Source organism: Centrocercus urophasianus, unplaced genomic scaffold (genome assembly GCF_019232065.1).
Source record: "Centrocercus urophasianus isolate 14NV4802_14NV808 unplaced genomic scaffold, USGS_Curo_1.0 seq_12, whole genome shotgun sequence".
Taxonomy (NCBI): Eukaryota; Metazoa; Chordata; class Aves; order Galliformes; family Phasianidae; genus Centrocercus; species Centrocercus urophasianus.
This window is the reverse complement of record NW_024884364.1, coordinates 66,459,507-66,476,013: the sequence shown is the minus strand read 5'-3', so window position 1 is coordinate 66,476,013 and position 16,507 is coordinate 66,459,507. Positions and strand designations below refer to the sequence as shown.

The following is a 16,507-nucleotide window of genomic DNA, read 5'->3' as shown; positions in this document are numbered from 1 at the left end:
ATTTTAAGGTTAAACTGACTTATAATTCAAATTTAAAAGTTACTTCAAAACTAGAAGAAATAATTAAAAATTAGAAAATGTCTATCTGAAAACAAAAGGCTTAATCCAGATTGCTTCTAGCTTCTCTTAATTGTCCCACAATCCTGTCTTTGAAAACTCTTCTGTTGCTATGAGTTCCAGCTGCCCACAGATTCCCAGGCAGATCCTCAACACCAGAATCAGTATCACAGTCACATTATAGATAACTAAGCAGAAGCACAAAAAGGATGTCCAAAGTGGCAATAAAAATGAGGTTTTCTGCACCTCAGTCCAGGATATAGAACCCCTGTACAGAACGCTGTACAGAAGGATGTACAATGACCGGAAAAAATACAGTTAACAAGTAGACAGAAACCACAATTTACAAGCATGTTAGAAATCAGTTACTGCCCTAAATTTACATTAAACTGAATGAGTTCATTGGTATAATATAACAGTAATATTCCCACTGTTTAGAGAAACTGAAGGATTTTAATAGAGAAGCTTCAAACAGGGGAGTTGAGGCAAGGGAAGAAAGCTTGTCACCATTAATAAAATAAATGGATGTCAGCAAAAATACGCATAACTTATCAGAAGCTTTCTATCTCTGTAGCAGAATGACAGCTTATAAAATCTTTTCTCAGCACTTTAATATGTTCTGATGAATGCAACTGGAAGGAGAATAAATTACACCCTCATCAACAGTTTCTAGACAATTCTAAATAAAATAATCTGCTTTCAAATTATATTTTGGGCAACTCATGCTAACTACTGGATTTGCGTGGTTCAGAAAAGATAATTTCTCAGCGGAATTATCCCCTTTGAAAACTCACAAAGCATTTCTGTGGCAGTGTTTACGTATTGGAAAGATGCCTAAGACTTCTCTCAATCTTCTGAGACAATTAAAGCTGATCTAAATTGGAAATCAATATGAAGATTACCTTGTATAGTATTGGGACACCAACAAATGTCTAAAATATTGAAGTTTTCAGAATCTCTTAAATAACTAAATGCCTTGAGTTTCTTCCACAAAAATTGTCTGTACTCTATTAGTGTTAAATGAAGACAAATGTTAGTGATAAGAGCCAAAATTAAGATCTACTTCTTCCACCATAAAGCACTCCTTCTTCATTAGAAGCCATGCTTCTCTGTGAGAGAAAAATTCTTTTCTCTCTTCTCTCTACAGAGCTGGGGACTCTAAGAAGCAGAGCAGCCACTCCAATGCATGGGCAGGTCCCCCAGCAGCTCAGTCTCACACTCTAACAGAGAGTCTGTCTAGGAGATATCAAGAGCTTGGTTTTGGGATCTGTAGTATTTTTACAGATCTCCTCAGTAGTAGTATTTTAAGCTCTCCTCAGGCAAACTCCTTCTAGACTAGACTTTGGAAGCAGAGACATTAACTTTTCTAGTCTAGCAGATATCTGATCTAGTCTTCCAAGGCTCCCTTCACAAACACTGAAGCCATTTGCTTCAACATGACACCTTTTCTTTCACTGACTGCATGATAGTCAAAATATGAACCTGTAAGATGGTCAAGTATTCCTGTATGTATGTAGGAAACATTTACAACATGTGATTTGAGTGAATCTCGGAAGAAACTTCATGGCTACCAACATTTGATGGGTTGGAAAGCGTACTGCAACTTCAGTGGAATAAAAATATCCCAGAAAAAATATTCTGATTAATGTTAAATGACCACAACAAACAATTCATGATGTAGTAAATGACTACATTGAAACTTCTCTGCCAAATGTGAGTTGCGATCAATGTCAAAACCCTCTGAAATGCTACCATGAAAGCGGAATGTTTTCAGAGAAATGCTGTCTTACACAGAAAACTATTTCCTCCTAGGGAAAGCAGGAAAATGTCTTTACTCAGTAATTCTGGTTCTCTCCAAAGCACTTAAGATGACTGTCTGAGGGGATAACGGAAGTCTGAAGAAAAACTTGGGAGTAGTAAATGTTTCACTAAAGGTGTACCTGAGGGGGAACAGACTGTCAGCATTCCAGAAAAAATAATTATTTCTCTGATCCTGAATAGGTATCTTTCTTATATAGTTGTTGAAAAATAACTTGATGTGATCCTTCAGAAGCAATAAGCAGATTGCATAAACATTTAGCACCCTATCACAGTGTACAACAGTGCCACAGGCATTCAGTTCATCCAGGGAAAAAAAATATCTGAGTTACTCACAGAGGAATAACTAACAATCTGGCAGTAAGTATTCTCAGTGGAGATACAGGTGAAAGCCTTTTTGTCAGAACCAAAGTGAAAAGGAAGTTAAACTTGAAACTTCTATGTAGAAAGAAGAGTGCTCTAGCCCAAATCTGTTTGATACACCCCGGGGATCAACAAAAAAAAAATCTCCGGCCTCAAGACACTTTTCCAACAAAAAGTTTTAACAAAAGTGTTCTGTACTGATGGAAGCTTGGAACTTATCCAAACCTGATAGAAGAGTAAAGTTGTTTCAGATAAAATAAAAATATCAGTCCAGTGAGCAATGAGTTACAAACATAAAGAGCAAAACAAAATGCAATTAAATATAGCCCAACAAAGACCATTTTGAATAAGTCACAAAATTAATTATCTAGATTTTCTGAAGAATCTCTTATTGAGACTCTTTAGAGTTGTAGCAGGGCAGTTTCAAATCTGCCATAGTAGTAACAGCTAATCTCAAATTTTTCATGAACACAGATGCACCATTCCATTCTCTTCAGCAAAGGCGAAGCCCACTGTCGCTGTCCTCAATTAAATGTAAAGCTGCTAAACTATGTACCATACTTTGCCTACTTACAATGACTGCAATGATGAGTAAAGTTTTGAAGTTACACAGCTCTTGATGTTAAAGGTAGTTTGTTGCTGTACCTCAACATCTGAAGTTCAGCATGCTAACCTATACTTGATAGAACAGGTCCTCTAAGAATGTATGCTAGATAACCAATGCAATGTACTGAAATCTGTCTGAATGCTGAGCATGGTTTGTTTTAGATTCAATTCAATAAAACACCCAAGAGAATGATTTGAGTTATATGTTAAATTATGTCTAATTTCTTATGAAACAAGTAGTGCTTAATCATTGACACTTAGAAAAAAATAAAATACATTTCAAATGAAAACCTTCAGTATTTATTTGCAACAGACTACAGTTTAAAGAATCAATAGATACACTTTGGTATATTTAAAATGAATGTCAACTTAAAGGAAGACATGGTTTAGATTCAGCTTTAAAATGTAGAAAGATAAGTAATTATTGTGTTGGTTTTCTTCTTTGGAAAGAATTATCTGTTTTAGTGCTGTAGAAAATTCTATTCTTTTGAAATTGTGAAATAAATGACCTTTCATCTGTGAGATTACTGGGAAAGATGCATTTGTTATAACCGTCCCTCTCAATTAATGAATTTGTAAAATTAGTACTAGTGTCATTCTGGCTTCTCAAAAGGATGAACACAAACATTCCCAGAAATATTATCTTTCTCTCTCCTCAAAGTACGAATTACAGAAAATAAATAACACAGTATACAGCTTTGACTGTAACTCACTACATCTTATGCAGCTTGCATGGCTTCCCTGCTCAGAAGTCTACCAAAAAAGAGCTATTCTCTCGACTTACACCAAGTCATTGACTTGCACCATCACTTAGTACCCTTTTCGAGCTCCTTCTCCCTTGGAATATCACATTCTACTGCAGACAGCATGAAGCTACTAAGGACCACCAACAGTAAAGTATAGTAGACTTTCATTATCAGCTAACTGCACTTGGAAGTAGGAAATCACTAAAGGAAAAAAATCTGGAAATGGAAATGGAAAGATTGATTAAAAATGAAAGCAAAGAGTGATTATGGGATTTTAGGTAGTGATGAGATATCTCCTGTGAAATTCCACTAAGTTGCTTCTATGCTGTTAGCAAATAAAATCAAATTAGCAACGTGGACCATATTGAGGATGTATTAGCAATTTTATCAGATCATTGCTCACTGGTACATTTCAGCAATAGTGTAGAAAGGGGTCAGGTGTAGAGGTCATAAAAGGTTGTGTCGTAAACATCCTGAGCATTAGAAACACTGAAGTTTGTGATGATAAAGCTATACTGTTAAAACCTACAAATGTAAAGAAGGCAAGAAGGACATCAGAATCATATGCAACTAATGCACATAAATATGCTTTTTCTGCAAAGTGTTAAATGCACTTTTTCTTTATCAAAAGTCTGTTCATGTATACACCACTGCCAGGTTTACTTCTAATTTGCAGTAATTGCTCTCAAAGCCTTCTTTGCTAAGTACAGCAACAGAATGAAAAGCAAATTCTTCAGGTCAAGATGGCAAAATGTGAATCTCAGCCTTAAAAGATACATATAGCTTCTAAACCTATAGAAATCAAGGGAAATTGATTCAACATGTCTGAGTTTGTTTATCAAAATCTATATAAACTTAAATTAGAGTCAGTTGCAGTTTCCAACCTTACAGAACCAGAACCAAGTAATTACAGTTTATTTTGCCTTCACAGAACTGAAAATTTTAATAGCAGAAAGCTGTAAGAAAAATGAACTCAGAGAGATACACTGAGAATAGAGTAATAAGCTTGCACTTCAGAGCTGTTGCAGACAATTTCCAGCACTGCTCATCATTAAATGCCTCTTCACTCATAGTGAAACCTGACTTTGCTGCCAGCTCCAGTCCACTGACCAAAATTACATAATTGCCATTAAGTACTGTATCACAAACAAACTATTATTCCCCTTGGTTATGTTTTCACACATAAAATTGTAGGAGCATAGCAGATAAGAGGAATTACACAACTAGCAAAATAAAAGTTAAAGCTTGTCTGTTTCATGTTACAGTACTTTTTCATTGCTTTATAAATCTACTGTAGTTTTCTTTAGATTTTATACGTGTTTTATTCTTTTCTCTTGTGTAATGAGATATCTTACCAATATGGCTAAATAGTCCTGCCCAGACAGGATGTGCATATCAAATGTGACTAGAATCACTGTTCTGATAAAATAGAGAATAGAGCATGCTTAGCAGTATGAAACCCTCAAAAACTAAATGGTGATTTGTTTTCCCAGATGACAGCTTTGTTTAATAAGTTGTTTATACTCCTACTACTCCGATTTCCAAGCTGCAGCTTTTAGGCAGCCAGCACAGTTCCAAAGCACTGTTATGTTCTACAGTTAGGAACTGCTTATAAAGCAAACCGCAAAACACTTCTCTATTTTTGGGGTGGTTTTTTTGAGTGGTCTCAAAGTGTAGGCACAAGGTAGCATGCTTTCTAGCAGTTTAATCTTTGCCAAATCAGAGCTAAGAATAATTATGGCCACATCAACACCGGAGAAAGATCCTTATCAAAATTTCAGGTGCTTATGGAAGCAACATCCCCATCATATATACTTGCCACAGTCATACAGAGGAGCAACTCCAGAGAGGTTGTAGATGCCCCATCCCTGGAGGTGTTCAAGGCCAGATTGGATGGGGCCCTTGGCAGCCTGATCTAGTATTAGATATGAGGTTGGTGGCCCTGTCTGTGGCAGGGGGGTTGGAGCTTGAAGATCCTTGAGGTCCCTTCCAACCCAAGCCACTCTATGATTCTATGATTCTATGATTCTATGATCTAATATCACAGAATCACAGAATTGTAGGGGTTGTAAGGGACCTCCAGAGATCATCAAGTCCAACTAATATCATAGATGATCTGCATGTGTTATGTACCAGAGTCACATTCTGCTGCTAGGAAAGTCAAAACAACTTCTCTCCCTTCCAACACTTTTCACATTTAATTTGCAGACAAATAGTTACCCAATTATAAGTGGCATGTAATCACTATGATATCTGCCTAGCAAGGTTGTGGATGCCCCCTCCCTGGAAGCATTCAAGGCCAGGCTGGGTGGGGCTTTAAGCAACCTGGTCTACGGGGAAATATCCTTGCCTATGGAAGGGAGGTAAGAACTATATGATCTTAGGAACCATCCAACACAAACCATTGAACGATTCTATGATATGATAAGTGAACAACAGCTCAATACATCGTGGCTATCTCTCCTTCAGTTTTACATAAGTATCACTGAAGGATGACGGAATAAATCCCTGTAACTTTGTACTGAGTATTGTGATGTCTGGAGAACTGCTTTGTATCCTTTCACAAACGCCACTGCTGAAATTTGAAGGAAAAACTTGTGGCAAGTTTTTTTCGGAGCTATAGAACTCGTATTTCTCCTGTGGGAATGCAAATGGGAAAATTTCTATCTTGCTCCACATACAGGGTCTGAATGAGCCCAACAAAGAAAATTAATTCATTCTTCTCATCTTCTACTAAAACATGAGCTTAGATACCAGGAAAAAACAAACAAACAACAAAACAAACAAACAAACAAACAAAAAACAGACAAACCAACAATATTCAAAATGAATTCACCAACCAACTACTTAACAGCTGTTCAAAAATCACTGAACAAGTGGAGAGAGGAGAATCAACATAGCAAATCATACGTTCCAAATGCAGAAAGTCCAATTTCATCCAGTACTCAAAAAAAATAAGGTCCAGTCTTTCATGAAAATTTTCTCCTGAATCTTAGCAAAGAACACAAGACCAAAATAGCCTGCTATTTCAATAGTCGTCCCCTAAAGACACTTCAGTTTCTGTGATAGTGGGCAGTGGAGTCCAAAACTGTGTAAGTTTCATGCTACTTACAGGGAAAAAAGAAAAAAAAAAAAAAGCCTTCACAGGGATTAAAATTCAACTTTACAATCAAATGAAGACATTCAGGACTCATTGAGCTGTCAACATATTAGAACCACTGTGTGAGACATTGCTGATACTATGGCAGAAGTGAAGAAACATTTTTTCACCTCCTACACACCTATGACATGTCTCTAAAAAAGAACACTGTATGCCGCAATCTTTCGGACTCAGGAGGAGAGCTGTGCCATTAGTGCTCAGGTGTTACAGCTGCACTGCTTTAGAAATAAAACAGCACATACCAAAACTGTTTGCATGTGATAGTAGAAACCTATCTGGAAATCAACTGGAACTGACACCATTTTATAAACATAAACTGTTATTTAAAAAAATACATGCTAATGAATAGAAAAAAAATACTGTTTATATGACAAGTCCTATCTGTAGTCTTTCTTGTCACCTTTTCTATGATTAATGGCAACAAAGATACCTAAAAAGTAACAAAACTTTTATGATTCTTTAGATTCTGAAAGTTGGTGATTTCCCTACCGTAATTAGGAACTGAAGTTAATCACACTAGTTACATGAGTAAGAAGCCTAAATTCAAATATAACTGCTCCAAACAATTCATGAATACTAATATCAGCAGAAAAATTACAAAAAATAAAGCCTTCTCTTTACATCTTCACTTAAACTATACATAATTGCTTAGATGCATTTAACATACTCTTTCCACACATCAACATTGTTTAATTTTCTTAACATTTAGCCAAAATTGCTGTGAGTGCTTTAGGAATAACAGCATCAGTAATTTACTAGCATTTCCAATAATTACTAGCAATGCATTTCCCCTTTAAATACTTATAATCCTTTTGCTACTTAAGTATTTGTTAGAAAAGAGAAGACAACAGGCTTATCCTACATTTATGTATCATAGCTATGTTAAAAAAAAAAAAAAAAAAAATCCAACTGCAAATAAAAAAAAAAAAAAAAAAACAACAAAAAAAAACGCAATACATGATACAAAGTTAGTAATGAGCAGAAAAATCCACACAGTTAAGAATCTTTACGTGTAAACATTTTATTTCTTAAGATCAGATTCACCATGTAGCCTATGCATGTACCATTGGGGATGCTCAAACACCAGATTTGCTAACTGATATTATTGGAATTCTGCAAGGAAACTGAGTTTTAGTATATCAGTTTCCAAATTCATGACTGTTTATCCACAAAAAACATAGAATAGAATCTGCCAGGTAACATCCAGCAAACTAGCAAACAACCTTAATAAGCCATCAGAAATGTTTGCTTATGCTACTGGTTCATTTCAAACATTATATCTGCAACACAAAACCTTGATAAACAGATATTGCAGATGGATGGATTTAACTGTACTGATTACTAATAAAACTATTTTATATTTACAGAGCATTACATTCTAACTTCACAAAGATTTCCAGAATCATGTGCATTACATCAAAAGATCTGTTTTTAGAGTAGTAACAGCACATCCTCACTATATTTCAACACCTACAAGCTACTTAGACAACAGAATTTGCTGAAAAAATTTACATCCAAGAAAAGGACAAAAATGCTAATTTTCTCACTTGTATACAAATTGCAAATTTGGGGTCATCTGACCGGCAGAGCTAGAATTAAAAAATCTGTATCTGCTTTTTTCTTAAGAATTGCCAGTAAAAATCATTATTGAGGCTCTCTGGAAATGGGCCTCTCACTTATTTTAGCACAACTATTTGGACACCAGAATTAGAATGGTAGTTCGTTCTTCCTTGTTAGAAAACTAAAATGTTAGTAGAAGCAATAACGAAGTGGGATTTACCAATCTAATGTAGAAGACTTGAGCTGTGAAGGAACTTCTGTGCAAATCCATTTTCAGAGAGAAAAAAAAAAAAGGAAGAAAAAGGAGATTCTCAGAAACCAGATTGTTTATCTTAGCAAGCTGAAACTATGCTAATAATGAAGGCTTCATTTTTTAACATTTATTAAAGAGGTATAAATCATCTGTGCGCCAGACTGTTTGGAGATTGAGATAAACACTTTATTAAAGAAATAAAAAAAAATTATCAGTAGAGAAGACTGCTGCTGATGTATTTGACTGGCAATAATTTTCAAGCTTGTTCCTTAGGTGGAACTCATATATTTCAATTTATTAAAGCATACACAAGCTAAGTTAAAGAATGTGTATTAGAAACAAAAAAGACTTGCATTTCTTTAGACTACCTTCATTGTTAAAGATGATGCTCTCTCAATCTTTTCAACTTCAGGAACAGTTTTCTATCTACAAATCACTAAGGCATCCTGTGGTATCTTATGATCAGTTCCATCTCTTGACACAGTCGTGATCCAAGATAAGTGAGAAGATCATGGGAAGATATTAATAGCAGGATGAATCCATTATTATTTTTCTGTGTATCCCCAAATGTGTGAAGGAAAAGATCGACATACATAAGTCTTCATCCTGTAATCATGCAAGCAAAAGCCTAATGTAGAGCATGTATAATGGACTAATGCCAGAAGTACAACTTCAGGTACAAGCCTGATCAGTCAAGCCAGACAAGGCTTGCAGTGAACATGTAGAGCCTAGTTAAAATCCAGGAAAGCCATGTTGCTCTGCAAACCTCTTACATAAAGAAAGAGATTCTATAGCTGGGGTCTTATGTCTGTTGGCTCAAATATCACAATTTAAAATGCTCTTCAGAACAAAATACTACACATTTCATGTGTATTTGTTCTGATTACATAGCAAGAAAAGTGAAAGAAAGAAATAGAACAATGAAGTTCAAGAGTTCATTTATTTTGTAGTCACTGGAATACAGATAACAGCGGTAAATTTTTCAACTCATCAGAATTTTGTATGAAGGGATACAAAGTACTAATTAAGGCTCAGGAATTCAAGTCTCAGTTATACATAAACTATGCAGTTGAAAATTAGAGAAGCATCTGTTTAAGCTGGGACATTGACAATGCGTAAAGCAGTTAAGTGTGCAAATAACTAAATATTCAGTAAGCATTGCAAATTTTTGAAAAAAGTTAGGAACTATAATCTGTGAATTACAGAATTTAGGTTACAAGAAAGAATCACTGGAGAAAAATCCTGCTTCATCGCAATTATGAACATATCAAGTCATTAGAAAGCTATTCTGAAGCACAAAAAGAAAAATCATAGATTAAAACATATATACAAAAAAAACACACAAACATCAAATTTGCGTATAATCTCTAACATAGTCTCTAACATAGTCTCTAATAAACAGACTAGCCTTTTGGAATAACTAATAAAATTCATACACAAAATTAAGTTTGCTGTCATGTGTTAGAAATCTTTCAAAGAAAATATAAGTATCGTATCGAAATAGACTTACTCATTGCTCTTACTGTGAAAATACGCTTTTCAAGAAAAGCATGAACATAATATAGGTACTACAGATATATAATGATTACACACACAGTTACATTTAAACAAAAAATATACTATTTATTATCACCAAAGTTTGAAAGAAATATTTGCATTTCAAAAACATTTTCATTCATACGATAGAAAATCCTACAATAAAAGGTTCGTATTTTTGGTAAAAAATACTGGTAATTAAGAACTTCAATCAGTACAGTGCTCTCGAAGTGCACATTCTCATCCAAACTAAACTGTAAATATCTGCGTCATGTTAGTTTGCTAAAGAAGACCTTGGCAGCAGCTCCTGCTTCTAGCTTTATCATTCATAAGAATCTCCACTGTGATGAAACCTGCTGACCTTTTCTTAAGTCAGTCTAACCTGTCTCTTTGCAAAGAGGCTTCAAAATCAGTAGTAAAAACACCCTGAGGCTTGAAAAGTCCTTTGTCACTGGGACATGAAATTCTATTCAGATTTACCTACACAATGAACCATTAAAATATGGGCTAGTTAAAAATTATACTATAATGAATTTCTTTCTCTCATTTGCATTTTAAAAAGCCCTAATTCTTAAAATATTCCAGCAACCAAAAAGACATGTTTTGTGAGGCAGGCTGTACAGTAACAAAGCAGAACTACACGTTGGCTACATCTTGGAAATTACAAAGTTTTGCAATGTAAATGATAGTTAAGTACTTTTTTTTTTTTTTTTTTTTTTTTAATTAACCTCTAGAGAGAAAGACTTCTTTTGTGTTTCATAACCCAGAAACATTCCTACATGGAATAATGTACTTGATGATACTTAAAAAAACCCCACTGAGTTATATCATTTGGTTACGCCAATTAGTGCCCATCAGCAATCCAAACCTGTGCTGTAAAAGCAAAGTACCTCCAATGCCATTCAAATTGTCTAGATCTGGGCAGTGGGTGAGAAGAAAGACCATGGATTTTAGTTAAATAATTTAATTGCATCCTAGAGATTAGCATAGATAGGATATATTTCACGTTCCCATTCCAGTCAACTTGGTCCAGCTTCATCTATATAGATCTTACTTAAACAAACAGTGTAATTTTTATTAGCTTATACTCACCATTTTACAGTGAATAGCAACTGAAACAACTTTGCATACTGAAAACCTTGAGGTAACAAAATTTCTCTATGTTTTTCTACGTAGTACATACATTTAAAATTTATACCAACATTTTATCATTTATTTCTTTCAATTTTGTGTTAGTCTTTCTTTGAAAGAGCAAAGTTCTCAGTTTTCTTTGTTTTTATGTTTATTCTTTTACTGAAACATAAATTTAAGTGATGTCATCTATTTAAAGGTATGCTGTAATCATAGTGTGTTTACTTTGAAATCAGACTTTGAGCTCTAAACTTGACTACGTTTGCCTCTTGCTCCAAGAAAGTATTATTAAATCCAGGCACCAAAAGCCAGTTTCTGTCTTAGCACCAGGAAGAGGTGTGTTCCTTCATTTTCACTCCCAGAAAAAAAAATACACTGTAAGATCAAAACTTCATCATGTCAAGGTGATCCTTTGATTAATACAATTGAAATGCAAACATAAATATGCAGAAATATTATCTACAGTGCAATAAAAGTAGGTTGCCGATTTTAGGCCTCAATAGAGAAATTCAGAGTTTTTCTAATTTTCTCTTTTTTTTTTCAAACACTGAATGTAGTGTAATCTGTTCCTTCCATTTTCACACCACTCAGAGTGTGGCAGAATGTAAGATCTGATTAAGCACTAATAACTTGAGAAAACAAAATAATAGCAGTTTCAAAGACATTCAGAAAAAGCTGATGACACAATGAGAATAAATGGAACTGGGGTGTACCTTCCTACATATCACTGTCTACTATTTGCCAAAGATAAAATGAGCTTACATACAACCAAGCAAGATAGGCTTCTGAATACTCTCAAATCAGTGAGCATCTAATCTCACCCTTCTGTATATATTCAAGTTTCTAAGTTTGGAATCTAAAGAAAAATACTTCAATAGAAAAATTTTCTGCAGTAAACATTTTTAATTAGCTTCATATTTCAATTTATTTCTGATATTCATAAATTACAGCCTTAAAAATTCATTATTCAAAATGATTTTAAGCACTCATTTTTTGTTTGAATCAAATGAATACTTCAATACTTGAAAAATACAGGACTTCCACCAATAGATTATATATTATTAAGTCTTTAAAAATAGCACAGAAACCTGACAACACCTAAAACATATCCATCACTACATTATTACGAGTGAGAAATTGCACATCCCAAAATCTCCCTGAATACCTCCATTTACCAGATATCTTATTTCTATAATATGTAAGTTTAACAGGTATGATAACTGATACACTTTACAAAGAAAGATTGCTACTTGTGGATCAGAACTCCCTGAACTTTGGAGATCTAGCAAGATCACACAACAGCAAAGAGTTAATTTGCAAATAAATTTTTAAATCAGCAGTTACAAATTGGAAAGAGTGAAAAGGAATGACTGTTAGTAGGAAAAGTGAAATGTTGTTCTCTCCAGTTTTGTATATACCCCAGATATGCAAAAGTCTTGAGGCAAGTAAATGAGGGCAAGTGTTTATCAAGGAAAAAAAACAAAACAGAAAACTACAAAAAACAAAAACACACTTCACAGTGGTGTGTACTTCACAGATGAAACAAACAAGGAATTCAAGCCCAAATTATGTTTGCCATTTTAAAGTTCTTTTTCCCAATTTCTTCTCAAAAACATGTCATTCTTCACTTTTAGAGCCACCATGACCATTTAGTATAAGAGAATGACAGTCCAGCCATCACTATATTTTCTTTTAAAGCCTCTGTTAGCAAACACAGAATCTATGTGAAATACTGAATGCACAGGAAAAAAAAACTTGACACTGTCTATTAAACTGCAAGATACATATTTAAAAAATGAGTTTTAAGTATGCTTAGAATATTCTACATGAGAAATGGCCCATTTGTGCTTTATTAATTAGTGATGATCATGCAATCCTTCAGATAGATTGGCAGTAAAGATATACATATATTTTAGATATATATTGATAAGATTAGGTCTGTAATTCCAGAAGGGTTGTAGGTTAATCATTCTCATTGGAATAAAAGTATTCAAGAATAAATAATACCAGTTAAATTCCAGCAAAAAGACATGCATCTTCTAGGTCACAGATGATGCAAAGAGCTTTAGTGAACTGCCAGCATAATTAATTCTGAATACAGTCACATAGGAAAGTGAAGCTACAGGTTTTGGTCCAGTGAAAAAACACCACCAAAAAAACAGATCATCCAAAGACTGAAGTTAAATGATTGGAATAACATACACTTTCCTGAGTTTCAAGAAATTAGGTGTCTCCACAAGCATGCACAAATCTCCTTTTCATTCCACACTTGGGAGAGCTAAAAAATTATTCAGATGCTATGTAAATGGAGAATTAGTTTACATCTGAGATTATGGACCATTCCCACATCTGCCTCAGGACATCACTTGATATACTCAGGAATTTTTCAAAAATGCTTTCTTTGGAGGTGCAGTAAAATCTAACCAGCATATTTTCTGAACATGTTCCCTGGGTCTCTCTTGCTCATAAATATTAATAAATACTAGTATTAAAAATAAGAGGCCAAGTCATTCAATTCATACATACACTATAAGTATAAATTTATTAGTCTGAATGTGGAAGAAGCACAGAGAAACAATAAAGATTACCCTTGGTTTTTAATTGATTTAAATGTTGCATATTTTCCAATAAAATAATCTCAAGAGACTTAATTAACCAAATGATGATTTTTTCAGATGAGCAAAGAAGCTACATTTGTAGATGAAAATATAGGCTAAGAAGTCAGAATTGGCAGCAGAAATAAGCATCCATTTCTAATCTCTTGCACTGAAGTAGCAAGAGGTAAAGTACTTACTTCTGTTTCCTCTTGTTAATGGATAGTCCCAGGTTCTATAAGGTTATTTGCCATAACAACCCAACATCTCATCTGCCGAGTATCCCAATTGTGATTATATTTACATAATTTGGGAAACAAATAGAACTGAACAATATCTCATCTAGAAGGAGCAGATGATTTATAATTGATTGATGTCTGGCATCAATGTCAAGCAATATCTTGGCTTCATGCCTACCTGGAAATTAATGACAGTGACTTCTTCATCAGGTGATGAGAAGAATCAAAAGAAAATGAAAGAAATTTGAAATATCATAGTACTAAACAATACAAATCAAAGTTGCCTAAGCTGAATGAAAGTGGTTCCATTCACTTGTTAGCTTACCAGATAAGTCCTCTGCAGAAATCGCTTTGATTGACAGTTAAATTCATTGATGAAGTTTTAGAAAAGCTGTTTGTAACTCCCACTGCATCTATCAGTAGAGCCAATATGTGAGCTAATACAAGTGTTACCCTTTACCCTGAGCGAGTTTCTGGATCTATCTTTAACACTACCTTTCCTAAGTGTTAGTCTCTCAAAACGTATTTCTCTTGATATTTTACTATGTCCTTAAGGGACAAATTATGAACAAAAAATCAGTAATCATGACAGAAAAAAAATGCACTTAGTTATGGATACATAAGATTTTAATTTGTCTTGTATTTATAATTACTTGAATTGTACACGAATCACACCCAGGAAGAGTATTAATGAGCATTTTTAGGAAAAGTTTAAAAATAAAGTGTATTTTCAAAAGTTTGCTAACATCTTTTGTGCAGTAAGTGTGCATATATTGTAAATTAACAGAAAAGAATAAATGTGTATTTTGAATTTAAAAAGTGACATCATTGGTTTTTGTTGCCTAATTATTTCAAAAACGTATATTTTACATATGAAAGTACTTTACTAAGTAAGCACTTCATTCTGTGAGCCTAGCTTTTGCTGGTATATGTAACAAATACTTAATATGTTCTTCTGTACTTCCACTGAATAACGTGAAAAAGCTACAGACTGCTTGTCACATCTCAGTTAGCTCATTTTCCACAATGCTCTCATGTCACCTTGTATATCATCCACATAAGGTCTATTTGACAAAATTCCATTGTGCCTTTCTGACAACAGATGTTTTGAAATGCATCCTGTTTTGCTTAGCAAAGACTTGTTCGGATGGGTTTGACAGTAAATTTAAGTGAAGAATTCAACAATCATTTATTTAGGTAAGCTAAAAAGTACTGGAAAGCATTTAAAGCAATTGACTTCTGTTTGTTTCTACAGCTTCCCTCCTAAATAACACGTCTCTGAAACCACAGGTACCCCAAATATCACACTACGTGTGATGAACATATGAAGTCAAAAGTGTGATAGCATTCTCTCAGCAGGACTACTATGATGAGCACTAATTCCAAGACTTGAGCAAAAAAAAGATGAACAAACATGATTGTGTCTCCATCTGAGTGATTCTTAGAGGAAATAAACTCACAGGTTTCGTACTACAGGCTTTACAAGTGTATACTCCTGGTTGTGATAATCCATTTTCAAATCATCTGTATCAGTGGTATGGGTTACAGATAAGATGCATACTAATCCAATTCTCTTATGCAAGTGCCTTATGGGAAAGAAAGAAATGAAAAAAAAATGTGTTTCAAAGTCCATTGTAAGCTCTACCCTACCTAAGAAAATTTTTGTCATTTCAGTACTGTGAGGAGTGCATCTCCTCAAACAACAGCACAGTCAAACACATAGTTTTCCACCAAATAAGACTGAACAGGTGGTCCAGAACAATTGTTCATTTAAGAATATCTCTTTCTAAACTTATTTTCATAAACAAATACCACATACATGAATGAATTCAATATTATAAACCAAATACTTTAGTCTTATCATTAAGCTCATATGCCGACTGCCTAAAAATAAACCTGCATAGATTTTGCCACTGATATGCAGGGATGGATAACTCATCATCCCTGTACCACTGCTCTATCTAAAAGAGGCAAGATTAGAATTTAATAGAAGTTATGAGGAATAGTTCCTAAGTAATAAAGCCATGTTAAAAAAAAAATGGATTAATTGTATAAATGTTTGATATTTCAAATATGAAGCATGGGGAAAAAAAAAAAAAAAAAAAAAAAAAAAAAAAAGCACAGGAGGCATCGATCAGAGCAGATCATTAACTATGCTTCTTAGAATTATCTTCCAGCCCAACTTACAGAGGTGATTTAGTATTATTATACTATACATACCAATCTACAACACATGGTGGCATTCTCTAATGTTAGTAAGAGGATAGCTTCTATGTGACCGCTGACTGCATCATCCCTGTTTTGAGTTATATCTAAGATTTTCACTCTTTTTGACACAATTATTTTGTTTTAAAGCTACTTGTTTCCCCAGGACGAGTACAAAATAAGTCATCACCAGTTCTGAACACTGTTGAATATCACAAAATAAGAACAACCGGGGAAGT

The 16,507-nt window shown here is 34.1% G+C and overlaps 1 protein-coding gene across 3 annotated transcripts in view; it reads right to left on the bottom strand.

The window, feature by feature from the left end:
* Window positions 1–16,507, bottom strand: part of FGF14 (fibroblast growth factor 14) — a 381,800-nt gene that overhangs the window by 119,613 nt on the left and 245,680 nt on the right. The window lies entirely within an intron of this gene.